This window comes from Chrysemys picta, chromosome 4 (genome assembly GCF_011386835.1).
Source record: "Chrysemys picta bellii isolate R12L10 chromosome 4, ASM1138683v2, whole genome shotgun sequence".
Taxonomy (NCBI): Eukaryota; Metazoa; Chordata; order Testudines; family Emydidae; genus Chrysemys; species Chrysemys picta.
The window spans coordinates 22062397-22077894 of NC_088794.1; the positions used below are offsets into that span (position 1 = coordinate 22062397).

Below are 15498 nucleotides of genomic sequence, written 5' to 3' on the forward strand. Positions count from 1 at the left end.
TGGCTGATTAACCCCATGCATACCAGGGGACTGTTCTTGCCCATCTAGTGCTGGGCAGTTTTCACTCCCCCCACACGGCACCTTTTAACCCCTCTCTTGCCCAGCCCCTATCTGGTACCCAGCTTAACCCGTTTAATCCGTGCCCACACTGAGCTGGTTAAAGCCTCCTGGGCAGAATCAGGTAACCACTTGTGTGCTGGCCTACCTACCTGCCTTCCACAACGAGCTGTTAAATGGCACTGACCTTGTTAAATGGCATATAGACCTTCCCCAAGTGGGCCGTTAACCCTTTCTGTGCTGAGGTGCATAGCTGGGCCCCTTAGCCCTTAACCCCCTCAGTGCCGGGCTGGAATGTTCAGCTCTTCCCGCCCACCCCAGGAGATGTTTACCTGGTTCGATGGTAACTCCCTTTAAATTGCCAGGCCAGGTCCATAGCTGGGGCAGTGGTTTGTAGTGTAATCTGTTGTAGCTCCACCAGCTGGGGAATTGGGCTCATGCTCGCCTGGAGTAAAAGCAGCGCCTTTTGTGCAGTTCACTGTGTACCAAGCCCTGCTATTGATTCTGCGTCTGACCGTCCCCTCGAAAAATATCCTTTTGCTTCAAACTGTCTAGTGCTTAGTCACAGAAGGGGAGTTTTTCTAAAAACGTTAGATGCAAATCAGCCAAGTCATTTTCGAGTGACACAGCTGCATCACCCCACCTCGTTTTTCTGGTTCATTTTTTCTTCTCTTTCCATTGCAGCCTCCCAGCTGGCTCATGCTGCACATCTGCATTCAGTCTCCTTTGGAGGCGTTAGCCCAGAGCTGGGCATCCTGCCGAGTTTCCAGGTGTGAAAAAAACACAGGAACTGCAATTTTTCAGTGGTGATTCAGGTTGGTTTAACCCTTTTATCTGGTGCGCATTGTGTTCTGGGGCTTGTCCAGAGAAGGGGAACTTGCACTGATGTCGCTACAGTAATGCAAACCCCTAATGTAGACATACTGTAGCAGTGGCAAATGAGGCTTGGACCAGCATGGAAAGTCCTGTCGTGCACCAGCATTGTCAGAGAATCCTAGAAATGTAGGGCTGGAAGGGAACTCAAGGCATCATCTAGTCCAGCCTCCCATGCCAAGGCAGGATTAAGTAAACCTAGGCCATCCCTGACAGATGTTTATCCAACGTGTTCTTAAAATCCTCCAGTGATGGGGATTCCAGCAACACTGGTGGGTTTGCACTGGTTATATTTACACCAGTGCAACCCCACCCCCACTATAGTCAGGGCATAATTTTCTCCCCCTCTCTTTTTTCTCCTTCTATTTCTGACTTGTCCATTCCTTCCTATCTTTCCTTCTTCCATCTTAAATCCACCTTTCTCTTCCTTCCAGCCTCTCTTTTCATTCTGCTTCTTCCCTTTATTTCAGGGTCGATTTCCTTTCTTCCTCAACCCCTTCTTCCTTGCTCCCTCTCACCCTGCTGCTCTTTCTCTCACTTTCAGCCAACCTGTTGACCCCAAATCCTCTTTCTGCTGCAGATGCATTAATGCGTTTTCTTAAATGGTTAAGTCCTAAGGTCTAAGCAGCATGGGACACTGTAGCTTGCGTTTGCTTCTCGGCATTGCAAGGGCAGGAGCAGCGTGTTTACAGCCAGGGTGTGTATTTGCATGGGGGTGTGCTCACCTCAAGATATGCGTGTGCTAGCTGCACTCTTTCACACAGTGTGTGTAATTGCATGTGGCATTCATATGGGTGTGCCTGTTAATCATCCTGTATACACTGGCCTGTATGGTGTTAGAGTTAATGCATGGTAGGAGAGCGCAGTGTAAGTACACGGACAGTATTATGTGATCCTCTGAGTTTGTTGCTGCATAGGCCTGTTACACCTGAAGCATGCTACTTGTGTTGCTTGTGTACATTTATACCAGCATATGCTGCGCTGCTGGTGCCCGATTCTTAGCTGGTGTAAATCAGTGGAGTTCCATCGACGTCCACCCCATGCCAATTTACCCCAGCTGGGGATCTGGCTCTTAATATTTTCATCAGTACGCATGACACCAGAAGTTGATCTGTACATATCTGCATGTGCTGTGTGAAAGAGCAATGGTTTTCAACCTGGGGTCTGTAGATTCCAGGGGGGTCTGCAGACTATGTCTAAGATTGCCACAGGGGTCTGCACCTCCATTCGAAATTGTTTAGGGTCTGCAAATGAAAAAAGGTTGAAAACCACTGGGGTAGAGCATTGTGTGCCACTGTGCACATATGTCTGTGCATTGTGGGGTTTTTTTTTGTCCTTTTGTTGTTTTTGCACATATGTTTCTCAGTGGTGTTTTGCTCATGTGTTGGTGTGTATATATATGGGGTGGATTTTGTGTGTGTTGGCGTGATATGCACACATATTGGCTTTTTGTGTGTGTATATGCCTATATGTTGGGGTTTGCACCTGTGTGGAGGTGTGTGTCTATGCTAAACAGCTGCTACCTTGTTTTGGTGTGTCCCTATGCCCGTGTATTTGTGTACTGATGTGTGCCTAAGTGTTTATGTTGAATTGTGCCCATATGCTGGTAGGTTAGCTTGTGGCCATGTGCTGGTGTGTTACATGTGCACATGTATTGACACGTGCCTAGGCTGAATTGTACTGGTGTCTTAGGGCTTGTACACACTAGCGCTTACTCTGGTGGAAAAGCCACCCCTCTGAACGACGTAAGCTACCCCGGCGGGAGAAGCTCTCTGGTGTGTGGCATGACATGGCCATTAAGCAATCTCTCAGCAAGGACTGTGGGAAGCATCAGCATCTTTGCACAAAGGATAAGGCTCTGACCCAGTATTACCTGACTGCACATTTTAAGGCAGCGGTAGCAGCTATGACAAACACATGTGTGGAATGCAGCCTTCAGCTCCACCAAGAAGCTACCACAAATTGCATGGCTGCAGCTGAAACTGCTGTCCAAGATATTATAAAAGTCACGACTGTAAGAATGACAAATTTGAGCACTGACCCTGGAACAAACCCAGACAACCGACGGCAATGTCTACTATGCCCCCACCTGAAACTGCAGAAAGTTTGTGCATGATCGGAGAGAATGGCACACAAGAAATGAAGCCGTTTGTAACCAGTAGGTTACAAAGGGGGGAGCTAGACCTCTCTGACCCCATAAAAAGGCATAATCTGAAATCGTTTGGTAATCTCAACAAACTAGTTGAACAAAAGAAGACACATGGCATGGAGCACAAGCAATAACTACTGTCCGCCAGATATCCAGCAAGCTGACAGTTATTGCCCAGACCAGACTTGTTGATATCCAGGGTCTGATGAAGTATGAGCTGGCACCTGTCCCATTTTCCCTCTTCAACTTGGATGGATCTCTAAGAAAGACCCAAAAGAGCAACACACTGTCTTGGCTGGAGAACAAGGTGTCAGTGGTTGAGCTACAAGCATCCCAGGAGCCAAAAGAGACAGTCAGAGACAAAAAGACACCTTGTAAAAATTGGAAGTCAAATCCTACTGAGGAAAATAGAAAGGAACACAAACTCTGGCAAGTCAAGTGTAAAGTAGAATTAGGCAAGCTGAAAAAGAATTTGAAGAGCAACTAGCAAAAGACACAAACAAATGGCAAAGTTTTTTTAAGTGCATCAGAAGCAACCATCAGTGGGGTTGGTGGACAATCAAGGTGCTAAAGGAGCACTCGAGGAAGAAAAAACAGTTGTGGAGAAACTAAATGAATTCTTTGCATAGGTTTTGACTGCCGAGGATGTGAGGGAGACTCCCAAGCCTGAGCCATTCTTTTTAGATCAAATCAGAGGAACTGTCCCAGATTGAAGAGTCAGTAGAAGAGGTTTTGGAACAAAATGATAAATTAAAGTGTAAGAAGTCACCAGGATCAGATGGTATTCACCCAAGCGTTCTGAAGGAATTCAAATATGAAATTGCAAAACTACTAACTGTAGTATGTAACTAACTGTAGTATGTAACCTACTGCTTAAATCAGCCTCTGTACCAGATGACTGGCAGATAGCTAATGTAATGCTGATTTTGAAAAAAAGGCTACAGCGTTGATCCTGGCAATGAAGGCCCGTAAGCCTAACGTCAGTACCAGGCAAACTGGTTGAAACTATAGTAAAGAACAGAATTATCAAACACATAGATGAATGGGCAACAAAATGGCAGATGAAATTCAATGTTGATAAATGCAAAGTAATGCACATGAGAAAACATAATCTCAACTATCCATACAAAATGATGGGGTGTAAATTACCTGTTGCCACACAAGAACGAGATCTTGAAGTCCTCGTGGATAGTTTTCCTGGAAACATCTGCTCCATGTGCAGCAGCACTCAAAAAAGCGAAATAAGGAAATATTATTTACCCCTTCACATTACACAAGAACCAGGGGTCACCCAATGAAATTAAGACAGCAAGTTTAAAACAAACAAAAGGAAGTATTTCTTCACTCAATAAACAATCAACCTGTGGAATTCCTTGCCAGGGGAAGTTGTGATGGCCAAAAGTTGTCGGCGATAGGTCGAGGATGATCTCTTTCACAGGTTTTATTTTTCATGGGTCCTTTGGTGACTGAGGAGTCCGATCTTTGAGACACAGGCTCGTTGGCAGACGTTTCAGGTGGTGTTGGAAGACGGGGTTGGGCCATGATTTCTGTGTGACAGTTGTCTGTCCTTTCTTTTCTGGTGTTTTTCTGTGACCAGGGCAAGGTGATTTTCCTCAAAGGTGGACGTTCCCTCTCTGAGAAGTCTTCGCCAGTTATCCCTGTCCTGGGCTGCTGTCTCCCAGTGTGCGGTGTCGATGCCACATCTCTTGATGTTTATCTTGAGGGTGTTTTTAAAGCATTTCTTTGGCCTCCCCGTTTCCTTTCTCCTTTAGTGACTTGGGCATACAGCGGTTGTTTTGGTAGGTGTGCATCAGGCATGTGCACACAGTGCCTGCTCCAGCTCAGCTGGTGCTGGATAATCAGGCCCTCAACACTGAAGATATTGGCCTCCTTGAGGACACTGACATTAGTGTGACGATCCTCCCACTTTATGTTGAGGATCTTCCAAAGAAAGTGCTAGTGCTGGCATTCCTGGTTTTATAGGTCACCCAGGTCTCACATCCATAGAGAAGAATTGGGATTACCACCGCCTGATAAACTAAACTAAAAGTCTAGCATGTGTTCTGATGTTATGATCGTTGAACGCCCGGCGAGACAGGCTGCCAAAGGCAAGGCTGGCACAGCAGATTCTGTGCTGAACCTTGATGTCTATGTCTGCCCTCTGTGAGAGACGACTGCCAAGATAGGCAAAGTATTCTACATTTTCCAGTTCTTCTCGGTCAATGTAGATCTTCCTTGCTGGGTCTGATGATTGACCAGGAGCTGGCTAGTGGAGATCTTTAGTTTTGCCGATGTTCAGAGTTAGCCCTAGGCTTTGGTAAGCTTCAGAGAAGCAGCTAACGGCTGTTTGTAGAGCCACCTTTGAGTGTGCAACTACTGCACTAACATCTGTGTACTGGAGTTTGGTTATTGTTGCCGATATTACTTTAGTTCTGGCATGGAGACGAGAAAGGTTGAAGAGGTTGCTGTCAGTCTGAAATTGGATGCCAATGCCCTATGGTAGACGCTCTTGGGTTAGCGTTTTCATAGCTGCTAAGAAAATGGAGAAAAGGGTGAGTGGCAGTACACATCCTTGTTTTACGTCCGTTCGGATGACAAAGGGCTCAGAGTTAGAGCCACTGCACAGGATGGAAGCAGTCATCTGGAGGAGTCTTACAATGGTGGCAAATTTGCTTGGGCAGCCAAACTTTGACATGATTTTCCACAGAGCCTCATGGTTGACAGAGTTGAAGGCTTTGGACAGATCGATAAAGGCCATATTCAGCTCCTGGTGGTGTTCTTGACATTTTCCCTAGATCTGCCTGGCTGCAAAAATCATGTCGGTGGTGCCTCGTGATGGTCTGAAGCCACACTGGGACTCTGGAAGTGCTTCTGCTGCAAGAGGGAGCAAGCAATTCAATAAGATTCTAGCAAGAATCTCCCCAGCGATGGAGAGGAGGGCAATGCCTCGATAGTTGCCACAGTCAGCCCTATCTCCCTTTTTGAAAATGAGGACGATGTTAGCATTACGTAAGTCAGCAGGGATTTCTTCGGTGCACCAGATTTTTAGGAGCAGCAAATGAAGCTTGTTAGTCAGTGCTTCTCTCCCCACTTTGAGTACTTCAGCTGGTGGGCCATCAGGACCTGAGGCTTTATTGTTTTTCACGTTTAATTGCTTTGCGGATCTCCTCAGGTGTTGGTGGGTTGGCAAGAGTTTCGCAGATTGGGTGCTGAGGGATGGAGTTGATGATGTCGTCAGTCACAGATGATTCTCGATTTAGAAGCTTTTGGTAGTGTTCCTTCCAGCGCTCTTTGATGGATTCGTTACCTTTAAGAAGGGCACTACCATCTTTGGATCTCAGCAGTGTGAGGCCACATGACCTTGCTCTGTACAGGGTCTTTTTCTCCTCACAAAAAAAGCTCCGCATATCATGTCTGTCAGCGAACGTTTGGATTTGTTTTGCTTTGTCCTCCCACCATTTGTTTTTGATTTCTCGTATCCTCCTTTGAACCTCAGCTTTGAGCTGATGGGAAGAGCTCTGCTTCTGACAGGATGATGGATGGTTTTGCCAGTCGCAGAAAGCTTTTCTCCTCTGGTCCAAAAGGGCTGTGATCTCAATGTTGTTGTTGTTAAACCAGTCCTCATGGCAGCGAGTAGCAAGGCAAACAGCGAGTAGCAAATGCCCTGCTCAGTCGGGACCGCTGCTGCTGAAAATGCCCCCCTATCCCAGTCCAGGGGCAAATGATGACCCTCTTGTGGTCACCACCTGTGTGTGGGTCTGTGACTAGGGACTCCTTGTGATCACTTCACCTGTCCCCATCACCACTTGCCCATCGCCGCAGGACTTTTGTGGGTGGAGTTGGGGAGAACGTTCTTCTTGGGAAAGAAGCCTGCGCATGAGTAGTTTAATGTGGCTGTGCACCAGCAGCCACACAAATCTTGGTGGAAGAGGCAGCTGTAGTCTGGTGGGAAGGAGTTCCGAGACAACCAGGGGTTTCTCCTCCATTTCAGCTTTCACCTGTCTTCGCAGCCATGGAGAGGTGATCCTGCTTCATCCGCCTGCTCAGCTGTTGAGGTCTTATACATAACCCAGTAGAAGGCGAGAAGTATAACTGGGTTCAAAAAAGAATTAGATAAGTTCATGGAGGATAGGTCCAACAATGGCTATTAGCCAGGATGGTCAAGGACGCAGCCTCATGACTGCCAGAAGTTGGCACTGGACAACAGGGGAGGGATCGATCATTTGATAATTCCCTTGTTCTGTTCATTCTCTCTGAAACATCTGGATTGGCCACTGTCAGAAGACCAGACGCTGTGCTAGATGGATCCTAGGTCTGACCCAGTATGGCCGTTCTTATGTTCAACATTAGCTACTATTGACCTCATGATGCTTCTGGAGGTGGTCCCCACTGGTACTGCCAAGTGAAAAATGTTTGGGGAACTGTCCGGTCAGCTGCTGAACATTGTTGTTAGACTAAAACGTGAACACAAGGTGGCTCTTGGTGACAATTATGCAAATGAAGAATCATTCAAATCTGGTGAGAGAGCCCATAGGCACAATGTCCAAATGCAAGGAGTTTGGAACCCCACTGTGTTAACACCATTTTACCAAAGCAACACGTGAAGATTATATCAATTTCAAAGGCTAATTTTAACATTGCAAACTTTCTCCTCGAGGTCTGGATCGTGAAGTGTGAGCAGACAGTGTCACCGGGTTGTGAAGTGCACCTTGGTGGGTTTCACCCCAGCGAATGAGCAGTGCGAGTAGTGCCTGGCCACCATTCTGCAATACTGGAACTCGAGGCAGTTCATGAGGAAGCAGATTCACCCATGATCTTGCAAGTTGATCTTGTACAGTGCTTTGAGGTCTGAAAATGAAAGATGCTATTTACAAATAATTCATAGTCAACCTTAATTCTCCCCCAAGGGAGACTTAGCCTGGGGATTCACCCCAGAGCAAATACCCAGAGTAAACAGGGTGCTTGGACTCAGATATGGCATCTGTGTGGCTAAGATATTGCTCTATTCGTGGGGTACATGAATTCCATTTCAAAACTGGTGTTGGCCCAAAGAAGAGATTCGTGCCCATGCGCAGAGTGGCTATGGAGCTGGGAATGGACGTGTGTCTTAGGCTGCCAAACAGTCACGCTCTCAGTGTGTGCGACTCTACTTCAGCTTTCAGTGACATTGGAAAAAAGAGATGGCTGAAGATAGCAGCTGAGCACCCAGAGACGTGGGTGGAGAAGGAATTGAGAGCTCTTCTTCCCATGTCTGCCCACCCCTAGCAGCGGGAGTGTGGGGGAAGGGGTGTGCCAGAATGCCTCTCACATATTCATTTGGGCACCCCAACTCCCAGGCTCAGGGGCTATGGCATGCACTGAGTCTGTCTGTTCTCAATTCCCCACTCTGGTTTTGGGTGTGAGGCAGGGGTCTGCATGGAGGGTGTCTGTTCTGCACTCCCTGTCCTGATCTGAGTGCTTCTGGCATTCACAAAGCATGTCCCTTCTCAGCTGTCTGGGTCTCAGGGAGGTGGCTGTGATATGAACTGAACATACCCACTTCGAGAAATCTGAGTTCCTATGTCCATGGTGGGCCCATTCTCAGCACCCTTACAGTCACAGTGCTGTTTGCCTGTAATATGGGCCAAGTCTACCTGGTCTCAGCTCCCCTCTGTCTCCGCCTTGTGGCCCAGACCCACAAAGGGAATTGCGGGTTGCAATACACAGCATTGCCACCCCTAACTTTTAGAGGTCTAGAAAATCATTGGAACAGTGAGACCCCTCAAAGCCTGCATGAGGTGGTTAGTGTCCCTCTAGAATTAATGGGATGGATTTGGATAGGGCTCTGTTATCTCCCAAGTGAGCACCCTAATCCCTGAGGTAAGGGGTATTCTGATGTGGGCTGCTCTTCATCTCTTGTTGAAATTGGGCCAAAGCAAGGTATGCCTCTGAGAAGCCCTCTAGCACAAGGGATGGGGGGTTTCCCTGGGATGTTGATGACCCTGGTTCAAGTCTTCCCTCTGCCTAGGGTGGGATAGGCCTTTGAGGTGGGAGTGCCCACAGCCTTTCCTGTTGCAGCTGCTTCCACTTTAATTAACTGTTAATCAGGTGCTGCTCAAACCCCTTCCCAATCCCAGGCGGCTGAGCCAGCACCCACAGCACATACCCTAACCACCAGGCTACACAAGGGCTGCTGCACTTGAACCTTGCTTTGGCCCAAGTAGTAGTTAATTCAAGTGGCACAGCGGCAAGATAAAGGGTTTCAAACAGTAGGATCTGAGGCCTAGAACCAGCCTCTCTAGGACCATAGGTAGGGTTACCATACGTCCGGTTTTTCCCAGACATGTCCGGCTTTTTGGCAATCAAACCCCCGGCCGGGGGGAATTGCCAAAAAGCCGAACATGTCCGGGAAAAATACCGGCCGGGCACTTCCTCTCCCGCGGCTGCTCTGCTCCTCCCTGACTCAGACTTCGGCTCTGTTTAAGAGCCAAGTTGCCTGAGCCAGTGCTACTGGCTTCGGGCAGCCCCCCGTGCCTCCGGACCCTGCACCGCCGGAGCAGAGCAGCTGGAGCCGGGGAGGAGAAGTGCCCGGCCGGGGGCGCAGGGTCCGGAGACATAAGGGCTGCCCGAAGCCCAAGCACTACCGGCTTCATGGTTTGCCGGGCAGCCTCCAGACCCTGCGCCCCCGGCTGGGCGCTTCCCCTCCCGGGCTCCAGCTGCGCTGGGGAAGCGCCGGCTGGGGGCGCAGGGTCTGGGGGCTGCCCGGCAAACCGTAAAGCCGGTAGCGCTCGGGCAGCCCTTTTCATGTGGCTGGGAGGGAGGAGGGGGAGTTAGGGCAGGGGTGGGGGTAAGAAAGGGGCGGGGCCGTGGCCCGTGGAGTGTCCTCTTTTTTTATTTTTTTAAATATGGTAACCTTAACCATAGGCAAGGGTCCTGGCCACCAGGCTATACAGAGCTGCTTGCAGCTTGCATTTGCTTTGGACCATTTCATAGTTAATTAAAATGGAACTGCGCCAAAAGGGAAGGAACTTGCAGCTCCTATCACAGCTCAAGGGGAGACAGGGGAGTCAAACCAGCATCACCAGGCCCCCACAGGAGGTTTGTAACCACCAGCCTACAAACCACTTCTTCTGTATGGCTCTTCTTTTGGCCCAATTAAGAGTTGATTAAAGTGGAACAGCATCAGGCAGAGAGAAAAAGCACAAATCCCCTCTTTGTCACAAGCAGAGCCACGTGCAAACCAGCCCCCGGCGAGCAGCCTAACCACCGGGCTAGGGCAGGGCTTCACCCAGAGCCACTCTGCTTTGGCCCCATTAATAGCTGATTAAAGTGGAACAGCTTCAAGAGTAAAGAGTGAGGGAAGCTCCCTCTTCAAACTCCTGCTCCTCTACAGGCAGGCAGAGAAAGGAATCGAATGAGGTTCTTCACTATCCCAGAATGAACCCTATGCTTTGAGCTACACAGGGCTTCCCACTTTCACTTGTTGCTTTGCCCCAATAAATAGTTAAATAAAGTGGAACAGCTTAACGAGAAAAGCCTAGTGGTGCCCCACAGCGGAATAACTTATACACCAGCAGTTAGGACACTCACTTTGGAGATAGGCGCTCACTGCTCAAACCCCTTTTCATTAGCAGCAGGGGGCGTGAGCCAGGCTCCCCAGCAGCCTGGGGGAGTCCTCAGAACAATGGGCTATAGTGTGTGACCCTAACTCAGACTTAGGGGTGCTGCTGTTGGACCAATGATATCGAAACATTGATCTCATCACACCTAAGGCCTTTTGTCAATATAGGCACAGGGGAGCTGAAACTGGGACTACTTGGTCCATATTACAGCAAACAGCACCTGACTGTAAGGAACCCGAGAATGGATACGACCCAGGCATATAGCCCTGAGACCAAAGCAGAGGAGTTGCTCAAGTCACACCACAGACACAGTGCTAAAATGTGGAGAGCAGGCATGCTTTGTGATTGCCACAAGCATTTAGCTCAGGGTGGGCAACGCAGCACAGACACCATCAGGGCAGGTCCCTCACCTCACACCCAAGACTAGGCTGGGGAGTTGAGAACAAGCAGGCTCAATGCATCACAGAGCCCCGAGACTGGGGGTTTGGGTGTCCAAATAGGCGTGGGTGGGGCTGGGAAGTGGGAGGTCTCCTGGGAGGTGGGAGAGCCTTGGCACAACCTCTTGCAGAGGAGGGGTTGGGCCTGGGGTCTCCCACCGCCTGGTCAGGTAGCCTAGCTGCGGGGGGACAAAAGAGTGGCTTGCTTTTTAAGCAACCGCCCCCCCCAAATATTTAAGTAAAAGGCCCCAGAGGCAGCCAATACATGTTGTAAACCCCTTCCCCATGACAGGGATTGAACCAAGGCCTGTAGTATCCCAGGGGAGTGCCCAAACCTCTAGACCAGAGAAGGCAGCTCTTTCAAATAGTTTGCTTTGGAGCAATTCATAGTTAATTACAGCTGCACCAGGAAAGGTTGAGGGCACTCCCATCTCAAAGGCCTGCCCCTCACCAAGCAGGGCGGGGAGGAACTGAACCAGGATCACCAGCACCCCAAGAACAAACACTAATCTTTGTGTTACAGACAGCTGCTTGGTAGTAGGCCTTGGTTTGGCCCAGTTCATAGTTAATTAAAATGGAACAGCTGCAAGAGGAAAGGCATTCCCTCTTCAAAGAGGGCCTGTCCCACCCTAGGCAGAGGGAAGCTTTAAATCAGGGTCTTCAACATCCCAGGGAAAATCCCCATCCCTTGTGCTAGAGGGCTTCTCATAAGTGTACCTTGCTTTGGCTCAATTAATGGTTAATTAAAGTGGAACAGCTTCAACAGGAAAGACAGAGGGGGAGGCCCATGTCAAAATACCTCATAGCCCAGCAGTTGGGACCACCACTTGAGACGTACCTGGGTGCTATACCAATTCCTTTTCATCAAGCAACAGGGGCTTTGAATCAGTGTCTCCCCCTGCCTTGGTGAGCCCCCAAACCATGGATGATAGAGTGATTCTCAGGCTGTCCGTGGCCCAATTAAGAGTTAATTAAAGTGGAACAGTTTCAACAAGAGATGATGAGCCACCCCACATCAAAATATCCTTAGCTCAGGGATTAGGGCACTCACTTGAGATGACAGATCCCTGTTCATCTCCCTTCTTATAGGATGTGGGTGTGGGGATTAAACCATCATCTACTACAGTCTACATGAGGCCCCCTAACCACTGGGGCTAAAGGTTATGAGGGAAAGCTCGTTCCCCTCTCAGGACACTCATCTGGGAGATGGCAGATCCCTGTTCCCAATTCCTTCTGTGCGTTGGGCAGAGGGAGGAAACTGCCACCACTATCCTGGGTGCATACCTCAACCTAACGGCTATAAGGGAGGCTATCTCCCCCCTTGTGTGGAGTCAGGCCGATGCTGAGCCTGCCTCCCAGCTCCAGTCCTGCAGGGAAGATAGGCAGGGCAATGACTGTTGGCTCCTGGTTTGAGAATTGGGCTGGGGGTCAGGCATGATATAGGCAGCGGGTGCCCAGAGTAGGGCAGAGGATATGTGCTCAGAGGCAGACACATAGGCAGGGAGGGAACTGTTAGAGCAAAAACCTAGGCACCAAGTGAATTCAGGTGCGTCCAGGGTCAGGCGGCAGCCGAGCAGGAGTTTTGTGGATCACAGCGGTGCCTAAACCTGGGACTTAGGCTCCACCCGCCCTTTGAGGATCTGGCTGTGTGTGTAGGGTTACCATATTTCAACACTGAAAAAAGAGGACACTCCACGGGGGCCCTGGCCCCGCCGCAACTCCGCCCCTTCCCGGCCATGGCCCCGCCCTTCCCCATCCCCATTCCAACCCCTTCCCCAAAGTCCCCGCCCCCTCCCCTGAGCACCCCACATTCCCCGTTCTGCCTCCTCCCCGGGCTCTGGCTGCTGCTGCGCTGGGGAAGTTGCTTCGGCCCCGGCACACGGTGGAGAGTGGCGGGAGCCGGGAAAGTTGGAGCCCGGGGAGGAGGTGGCTGCGTGCTTGGATGCCGCCCACCGCCTCTGTGCCCTGGCAGATTGGCAGATCGCGGGAGTTGTAATTTTGCTGCAGCCACTCGCACTTGGGCTCCCCTTACCATGCCTCCCTATTTTCCTGGACATGTGCGGCTTTTTGGAAATTCCTCCCGGATGGGGATTTGAGGACCAAAAAGCCGGACATGTCCGGGAAAATCCGGACGTATGGTAACCCTATGTGTGTGACAGGCTAGGCGGTAGCTATGTGTCTGCCTGTGGATGGCTTTATAAATTATGACCATTACTTTGAATTCACGGCATGGACAGAACTGACCAAACTAGAGAATTAACAGGGACCCAAGCAACAGCTGAAGCAAGTAATCCTATGGATCACCAGCACCTAAGCAGCAAGCATCTCTGGGAAAAGTGCACTATGAGTTGTTTGCTAAGAACAAAATGAGCGAGAAACTGCCACCAACAATAGCCTCCATCAGGCAGCACCTGAAAGGTGCAAATTATCAGTCAGACCTATGGAATCATGCAACAGTTCAGTATCTTCAAGTGTCCTCTGTCAACTAGGGATGCACGATAGATAGCACAGGACATCTTGTTCCTACAATCATGGTGCTGGCACCTGCTCCTGCAGCCATCCTCCCATTTCTGCAGTGTAGCCGTGAGAGCACCTGTGCAACAAGGAGCTATAAATACGCAAGGAAGGGCTTCCATGCACGCACCTGTGACAGTGACGAGCGTAGCAAGCGCATGTTGAATACGTCAGACACAGCTTCTGAGGGGGACTAGAAATGTTTCAATGATCTGCAAATTACTGACTATTTTTGTGAGTAAATATAGCTCAAAGTGGTGTTGCTTTAGACGTTTAGTAGCTCATAATTATAGGTGAGGGTTACATAAAAGTACATACCGCTAGTTATATTTTGTTATTCACATGATGTATTCATACAAGACATTCTACAGTCCTTCTATTAAGAGTCATTGCTGCTATATAAGTAGTTTACATGTATTGGCATTGTATTCAGCGATAGTAAGAAGATAATTACAGTTATACCATTTGTGTTTTAGACTTAAATCTCCTGCCAAGCGGAAAACATCAAAAATATGTTTTATAATTAGGCAGTAAGGATCTTTTTATCTGCAGAACTTTATAAAAACAGCAGAGAAAAATCTTTTCTCAAAGCAGTTCATACTATAAATAATGGGAAAATGCCGTGTGACTATAGACTTTTGCTTTAACCCGTGGCAAAAAGTAGAGGAAAGTGCATAAAATATATCACCTGGGGCAAAATAGTTCCCAGAGTTTCCAGACCAGCACTATTTTGAGTAAATAGTTGCATTACCAATTGTGTTTAGAAGCTTTCTGCCAATTTTGGTCAAAATTAAACCATGTTTCTGTGAATTATGGCCCTTTGGGGGATTTTATGATTTTTTTCAGCCGGGATGCCCGATAATGTGTAAACGTTACGTGACACAGAAAAGCTGCATCACTCGCAGCATTTACAGCCACCCTGCTGCTGATCCGCAGATATGTGCCTAACATGTGATAGCACTGACATTTTTCTAGCTGATCGGTTACCCCTTAGTGCCCCAAATGGATCCTGGCTGGTAGAATACACGCCAATCTCCCCAATATCCAGCAGACCAGTTTCAGACTCATTTTTGCCTCTTCCACGTCTGACTGCTTAAAACCCTGCTCCAATAACCTTTCCTTAAGTGGATTCCATTTCCTCAACCCGCCACTGGTTCTGCAGCTCCTGTCCTTGATGCCTAAGCAAAGTCAAAACCCCAAGGCAGCGGTTTTGAAAGCTTCTTTCTCGCTGTCTCTGTTTTAAGCACAGTTTTCCAGGAAATATAAAAATGGCTTAACACCTGCTGCAGCGTTCATCTTTCATGAGGACCTGAACTAATGTAGCTCTGGTACATGGTGCAGCTGGGGAAATGTAGCTCCCTGTTTATGAAGAAAGAGGTGGTGGGGGGAGAGGGGAAGAAAATAATTCAGATTTTTCACTGGGGGCAAGGGCGGGGGGGAAAGGAGCTGAGAAAAATTGTTCACATTTGACAAATCTTTCCAATTAGGGGCCAATTATGTCGTCAGATTCTTAATTGGGATTCCGGCAGTTTTTCAAGCTTGTAGGGTAATTACAGGCACAAAAATTCTATTAAGATGGAAATTTGGGAGAAATACCTTATCATAACATTTAGATTTTGCCATCTGTGCAGACAGGCTGTGGGTAGGATGGAAAGGAGGACGCTCCCTTTGGGGCTCTCTCTCACAGGAGACCTTCTTGAGCCAGATTCTGAGCTGGCCGCAAATCAGCATCTCTCTGTGGAACTGTTTGTTGCAACGGAGATTCTGGCCCACATTGCTGGGGGAAGGTGGGGGAGCTAGAGGTAGAAGGAGTGGGGGTTTGGCATGTTTGTAGGTGTGAGGGGGTGAGGGATTTTAGGATAGGAAC

The 15498-nt window shown here is 48.8% G+C and overlaps 1 long non-coding RNA gene across 1 annotated transcript in view; it reads right to left on the reverse strand.

Annotated features, from left to right (window-relative positions):
* LOC122173610 (uncharacterized) overlaps window positions 1-15498 on the reverse strand; it is a 50081-nt gene that overhangs the window by 21466 nt on the left and 13117 nt on the right. Inside the window, exon 3 of the long non-coding RNA XR_010600405.1 lies at window positions 390-7927. This is a non-coding gene — a long non-coding RNA (uncharacterized LOC122173610). The remainder of the gene's footprint in view (window positions 1-389; window positions 7928-15498) is intronic.